The following is an 8002-nucleotide window of genomic DNA, read 5'->3' as shown; positions in this document are numbered from 1 at the left end:
GGGGGGAATAATATATACTGGGGGGGGGAATAATATATACTCAGGGCACTGGGGGGGATAATATATACTGAGGGCACTGTGGGGAGGATAATATATACTGAGGGCACTGTGGGGGGATAATATATACTGAGGGCACTGTGGGAGGATAATATATACTGAGGGCACTGTGAGGGGATAATATATACTGAGGGCACTGTGGGAGGATAATATATACTGAGGGCACTGTGGGAGGATAATATATACTGAGGGTACTGTGGGGAGGATAATATATACTGAGGGCACTGTGGGGAGGATAATATATACTGAGGGCACTGTGGGAGGATAATATATACTGAGGGCACTGTGGGGAGGATAATATATACTGAGGGCACTGTGGGAGGATAATATATACTGAGGGCACTGTGGGGAGGATAATATATACTGAGGGCACTGTGGGAGGATAATATATACTGAGGGCACTGTGGGAGGATAATATATACTGAGGGCACTGTGGGGAGGATAATATATACTGAGGGCACTGTGGGGAGGATAATATATACTGAGGGCACTGTGGGGAGGATAATATATACTGAGGGCACTGTGGGGAGGATAATATATACTGAGGGCACTGTGGGGAGGATAATATATACTGAGGGCACTGTGGGGGGATAATATATACTGAGGGCACTGTGGGGAGGATAATATATACTGAGGGCACTGTGGGGAGGATAATATATACTGAGGGCACTGTGGGGAGGATAATATATACTGAGGGCACTGTGGGGAGGATAATATATACTGAGGGCACTGTGGGGAGGATAATATATATACTGAGGGCACTGTGGGGGGATAATATATACTGAGGGCACTGTGGGAGGATAATATATACTGGGGGCACTGTGGGGAGGATAATATATACTGAGGGCACTGTGGGGAGGATAATATATACTGAGGGCACTGTGGGGAGGATAATATATACTGAGGGCACTGTGGGGGGATAATATATATACCGAGGGCACTGTGGGGAGGATAATATATACTGAGGGCACTGTGGGGAGGATAATATATACTGGGGGCACTGTGGGGAGGATAATATATACTGAGGGCACTGTGGGGAGGATAATATATACTGAGGGCACTGTGGGGAGAATAATATATACTGAGGGCACTGTGGGGGGATAATATATATACCGAGGGCACTGTGGGGGGATAATATATATACCGAGGGCACTGTGGGGGGATAATATATATACCGAGGGCACTGTGGGGGGATAATATATACTGAGGGCACTGTGGGGGGGGGATAATATATACCGGGGGCACTGTGGGGGGATAATATATACCGAGGGCACTGTGGGGGGGATAATATATACCGAGGGCACTGTGGGGGGGATAATATATACTGAGGGCACTGTGGGGGGATAATATATACTGAGGGCACTGTGGGGGGATAATATATACTGACGGCACTGTGGGGGGATAATATATACTGAGGGCACTGTGGGGGGATAATATATACTGAGGGCACTGTGGGAGGATAATATATACTGGGGCACTGTGGGAGGAATAATTTATTCTGAGGGCACTGTGGGGGGGGGGATAATATATTCTGAGGGCACTGTGGGGGGGATAATATATACTGAGGGCACTGTTGGGGGGATAATATATACTGAGGGCACTGTTGGGGGGAAGATAAACTGAGGCCACTGTGGGGAGGATAATACATACTGGGGCACTGTGGGAGGAGAATATAAACTGAGGGCACTGTGGGAGGAGAATATATACTGGAGGCACTGTGGGTGGGGAATAATATATACTGGGGGCACTGTAGGGGGATAATATATACTGTGGGGATAATATATACTTGGGGCACTATAGGGGGATGATCTATACCGGGGGCAATATGGGGGGATAATATATACTGGGCGCACTGTGGGGGGATAATATATACTGAGGGCACTGTTGGAGGATATCTACTGAGGGTACTGTGGGGGGGAGAATATTTACTGGAGGCACTGTGGGGGGGGGAATAATATATACTGGGGGCACTGTAGGGGCATAATATATACTGTGGGGATAATATATACTTGGGGCACTATAGGGGGATAATATATACTGGGCGCACTGTGGGGGGATAATATATACTGAGGGCACTGTGGGAGGATATCTACTGAGGGCACTGTGGGGGGATAATATATACTGGGCGCACTGTGGGGGGATAATATACAGTCATGTGAAAAAATTAGGACACCCTTTGAAAGCATGTGGTTTTTTGTAACATTTTTAATAAAAGGTTATTTCATCTCCGTTTCAACAATACAGAGAGATTAAAGTAATCCAACTAAACAAAGAAAACTGAAGAAAAGTCTTTTCAAGATCTTCTGTAAATGTCATTCTACAAAAATGCCTATTCTAACTGAGGAAAAAGATAGGACACCCTCACATGTATTCCCTCTTAAATTGGCTCAGATCTCACACAGGTATATCACACCAGGTGCACATAATTAGTAGATCGTTACTCTGCATGTTGAATGAGGCTTGCCCTATTTAAACCTCAGACATTTAGTTTGGTGTGCTCCTGACTGTTGAAGTGAGAGTGAGCACCATGGTGAGAGCAAAAGAGCTGTCAGAGGACTTCAGAAAAAAGATTGTAGCAGCCTATGAGTCTGGGAAGGGATTTAAAAAGATCTCAAAAGATTTTGAAATCAGCCATTCCACTGTCCGGAAGATAGTCTACAAGTGGAGGGCTTTCAAAACAACTGCCAACATGCCCAGGACTGGTCGCCCCAGCAAGTTCACCCCAAGAGCAGACCGCAAGATGCTAAAAGAGGTCTCCAAAAACCCTAAAGTGTCATCTCGAGAACTACAGCAGGCTCTGGCTACTGTTGATGTAGAAGTACATGCCTCTACAATCAGAAAGAGACTGTACAAGTTTAACTTGCATGGGAGGTGTGCAAGGAGGAAACCTTTGCTTTCCAAGAGAAACATCGAGGCCAGACTGACATGTGCCAGAGATAAAGTTGACAAAGACCAGGACTTCTGGAATAATGTTCTTTGGACAGATGAGTCCAAAATTGAATTATTTGGACACAACAGCAGAGGACATGTTTGGCGTAAACCAAACACAGCATTCCAAGAAAAGAACCTCATACCAACTGTGAAGCATGGAGGTGGAAGTGTCATGGTTTGGGGCTGCTTTGCTGCAGCAGGACCTGGTCAGCTCACCATCATAGAATCCACGATGAATTCTACTGTGTATCAGAAGGTGCTTGAAGAACATGTGAGACCATCAGTTAGAAAATTAAAGCTGAAGCGGAACTGGACCATGCAACATGACAATGACCCAAAACATACTAGTAAATCAACCAAAGATTGGCTGAAAAAGAAGAAATGGAGAGTCCTGGAATGGCCAAGTCAAAGTCCAGATTTGAATCCCATTGAGATGCTGTGGGGTGACTTGAAAAGGGCTGTACGTGCAAGAAACCCCTCAAACATCTCACAGCTGAAAAAGTTCTGCATTGAGGAGTGGGGTAAAATTTCCTCAGACCGATGTCGAAGACTGGTAGATGGCTACAAGAACCGTCTCACTGCAGTTATTTCAGCCCAAGGAGGTAACACTCGCTATTAGGGGCAAGGGTGTCCTATCTTTTTCCTCAGTTAGAATAGGCATTTTTGTAGAATGACATTTACAGAAGATCTTGAAAAGACTTTTCTTCAGTTTTCTTTGTTTAGTCGGATTACTTTAATCTCTCTGTATTGTTGAAACGGAGATGAAATAACCTTTTATTAAAAATGTTACAAAAAACCACATGCTTTCAAAGGGTGTCCTAATTTTTTCACATGACTGTATACTGAGGGCACTGTGGGAGGATATCTACTGAGGGCACTGTGGGGGGATAATATATACAGATGTAACATTGACCGCCTGCATCTCCTCCCCCAATGCATTCTGGGTAAAAAAGCAAAAGCATGGTTTGCTTTTTACCCGGCATAATGTTACAGGGGTTGTTTAGGCAGCGAGGCTTCTTCCTAATGCACAGGCCTGCTGAATATGTATTTCCAATGGGGAGAGAAGAGCTGCCCGACCAGTGGTGGTCGTGCTTGCACACTATAGCACTATAGAAAAAAGCACCAGCCTATGTGCGCTCCCACCCACCAGAGAGTCCAGCGCTTTTTCCTATAGTGTGCAATCACAAGCACCACGGATGGATTGCAGAGTGGTCATAACCACGGAAACGAGCAGTGTCTAATGTGATGAAAAATTAATGAAGTCAGTAAAGGAGGCAATATGGAGAATCACAATACATCAGTAAGTGCTTTGTATTCATTTCCTCTACATGATAAATGCCACTTGCTGAATTGAGAGGACCCCTTTAAGGGTTGGGCATCAAAATGGTGATGATACCTGAGGGAGTGCCTAAGGTGGAGGTAAAGAGGGGCTCTGAGGGAAGCGGGGTTGCCTCATTAGCTTTACAATGGGTTGATCCTGCCAATAGGTTCTTGTTAGAGACTTCTTTCGCACAAAAATTTGCATACATATTTTTTTTTTTTTACTGGCGTTTTTGGATTTGAATGCCATTTTTTTTCAGGGTGTAGGAAAGGGGAAGAAAATTGTTTAAATAAAATAAATAAATAAAAAACACCAAAACACCAACAAGCTGGATAAAAAAAAAAAAAAAGAAATACGCCGGAGACACAAACAATGCCACCACATTGGAAAAACCAAATGTATTTGTTTCCTGGGTTTCATAATTCCTATACTTCGAGTGATGTGCAACAGCAATCAACTAAAAAATAATACAAAAGAACAATATAAAATCAATGTGTATATGGTTTGTATTACAACTCTTAGAAGTAAAATTTACACTGGGGTTTTAAAGGGGTGGTCTCATCACAGACAATCGGGGCATATTGCTAGGATATGCGCACATTGTCTTATAGGTGAGGGTCCCTATATCGGGAATGAAGCCCCGCAAGGTGGTGGCTGGAGGACTCCGGTCTGGCCACCACCAAGCGCCCTCCCCATAGAAGTGAACGGGCGCGCACCCCGCATAACCGGCCACCAGCGCTTGGCAATTTTCAGCGGCCCCATAGAAATGAGTTGACGGCGGCTGCGCATGCGCTCTCCACCACTTTGGGGTCTCCGTTCACAAGCGGTGGGACCCGCACCTATAAGACAGTGGGGGCACATCCTAGCGATATTGTCTGTGATGAGACAACCCCTTTAAGTGCATTTTTTTCCATGAACTTCAAAATTTCCATGACGGCCTCCCCTTTAAGTAACCACAGGACGCACACAACTTAGTTAAGTGTTTTAATCTTGTTAAACAATACATTTTTTGTATTTCAGAGGAAGAGACGTCTCTTTCCCCCCCCTTTTTTTTTTTTCTTTCTTTTTTTGTATCTAAAACCGATCCAACAATGTTTTGTGTGGTTTTTTTTCTTCCCATAATAAATAATTTATAGACTTTAGGCAAATAGATCTTATTGGTAAATACGGTTTTACAAATGCAAAATAAACAAACAGAAAACCTCCGAGAAAACAAACAACAACAACAAAAAAAGTTCCTATTCTCACTATTACACAGTAGAAAAATAAATTAAAAAAAAGGATTAATAATAGGGAGAAATAGATATATATCTATATCTATAGTGTTTACCGGGAGGAGTAATATATACACTCATTGTATATATATATACGTGTGTACACAGAATTAGAAGCAGACCGCACCCTTGTCAAAAATGGAGACTCTGCACTGAATTGAAATCATGGACTGATGCGTTACCCATCACGTGCGCACGGCGGGGGGGACTGACATTTGGGGTACACACAACCTCAATTTTCTTCTATGGCTAAATGACGGCAGCAGCCGCCGAATGTATCCAAAAACAGCCACGTGGGGGCGCTCCCACCTAATAGAGCTCAACTCAAAGGCTGAGTGTCAATAACGCTGACGCGCGGCTTCCTGTTCCTCCTAGATTCCATGGGTTAATACTGGCTCATTAAACCAAATATCTGCCCCCCCCTCCGGGCGCCGGTGACGGGTAATATTCTTCTTTTTTGGTGCGTAGGCAGCAACTCGTTACATAGCAAGTTGGCATTGTCTAAGGATAGGGCAGAGCGAGGAGGGTAGATCACTTTCCATAAAGGGTTACCCCTCCCTTGTAAGTTTATGGGCACAATGCTGGCCACTGACGCCGCCCCACGTGGGATTTTGTGGTAAAGGGTAGTAGGGACTGGGGCGACAAGTAGTGGAATACACAACTATCTCAGAGCCGTCAGCGACCACAACACTTTTTCTGACATTTTACTATATAAAAAAAAAAAAAGCATAACAAAAAAAAAAAAAAAAGAGAACAAAATGGATGTGGCCCTTTAGGGTATGAGGGGGCCACAACGGGGGGGAGCAGCCTGTGGTTATTAAATTACTATGTACTGTAGTGAGGAAAGGGGTTCACAGCCCCCCAAAAATTCATGTACCGTTCAATTCATTCACAAGCAAGGGGACAAAGAAATGGATGTCACCGTTCACCTGTGGAAACCGTAAACCATCTCCTCCGAGAAGCCGCTCCACCTCACAATTTATTTATCTCGTACCGCTCTTCGATTCTGTTCTGTACTCCGGTCACATCCAAAGCTGCGTTCAACTTGATGCACATACTGCAATGTTTATTGCATTCTTCGAGGGGTTTTCATCGGTCTTCTGTGGCCGCCGCTCCTGCGCCAGAACGCAGTGCAGCAGATCAGGTGCCGTACAGAGGGCAGGAAGCAGATCTGGACGTGACTGGAGTAGGAGACGTGTATAGAGTTACCCAGGCAGTTTGTAGAGCTAAAGGGATTGTCCCAAGATGATAGTTGGAGAGGGGGAGGGGACGGTCCGACAGTTGGCATCACAAGAACGGGGCTCCCCTGTGTAAATGTAGCAGCGGCCACCTCTACGGGGCTGTATCCGTTCAGCAGTCTCATAGAGAATGAATACAGTGGCAGTGCGCATGCTTGACCGCCGCTCCATTCACACATGGGGACACATGATCCCCAGTTCTTGTGATCTGATCCTTTAAATTTCGGGACAGTCACTTTAGCCTCTACCTACGTGGTAAACTCCACAAATCCCCAAAACCTGAATCATTTCAGAAGCTGAAGTCAGATCGCTGATCCGTCCCTTAATCTGATAGAACCCGGGGCTCATTATAACGAGTACCTGGACGCCCCCCCCCCCCGTACCGATTTCGTCCTATCACCATTCATCAGCTAGTGAGACATCCTGCACTTTGTACCTCGAGCCTCAGTGGTGCTGCCACTTACTCGTGAATGTACCGTTATTGACCCTATATAGTACCAGTGGTAGGTTCACTCTCCATCGGGGTCCAAGGACGTATCCAGGCGGTATGACATTGCTCAGGTTGTGTTGACCCCACGGATCATCTACACCCTATAGTGGTCAATGACCTCCCTGCCCTTCATACCCAATGGTTGTCACCCCCTACCCTCATGCTCAGGTTTACACACCTACTGGGCATGGACCGTACAGAACCCGTTTGGCATAGTACCATTCGGAGGAGGGCTGAGTGAACGCGACGAGTAAGGGGCCGTCTGCATTTGAACAATGTTTTCACTACATGTGTTTACAGAGGACGGTCCCTCGTCAGCCGCCCTCCTCCCCCAGTAGTGTATGGATATAATCAGTTATGTGTAGTGTCTCCTAAGATACGAGGCTTAGGCTGCACCCCAGTATTGTAGGGCTGGGGTGGGTTTCCGTTTTAGTGTGTCAGAGAGCAGAAAATATTTATAAGGACAAGCTACAAAAAGCAGACGATATCAGAGAGCGAAAACGAGGGAAAGCTAAACTCCACGTCTGTGTGTTAGTCACTCCAACCTCCACTCATACAAAGGAATACTGGTTGTTGACAGCTCGGGCTCTCGAAGCCGCATCGCTTGGGTCCTCCAAGCTGGCGCTACCCGGCTGGAGCTGCTGCAGGCGGATGGCAGCGTCTTCCTGATCTTCGGCAGGTGACAGTCCCT

Source organism: Bufo gargarizans, chromosome 8 (assembly GCF_014858855.1).
Source record: "Bufo gargarizans isolate SCDJY-AF-19 chromosome 8, ASM1485885v1, whole genome shotgun sequence".
Classification (NCBI taxonomy): domain Eukaryota; kingdom Metazoa; phylum Chordata; class Amphibia; order Anura; family Bufonidae; genus Bufo; species Bufo gargarizans.
The sequence above is the reverse complement of the archived record's forward strand: the minus strand, read 5'-3'. Positions refer to the sequence as shown.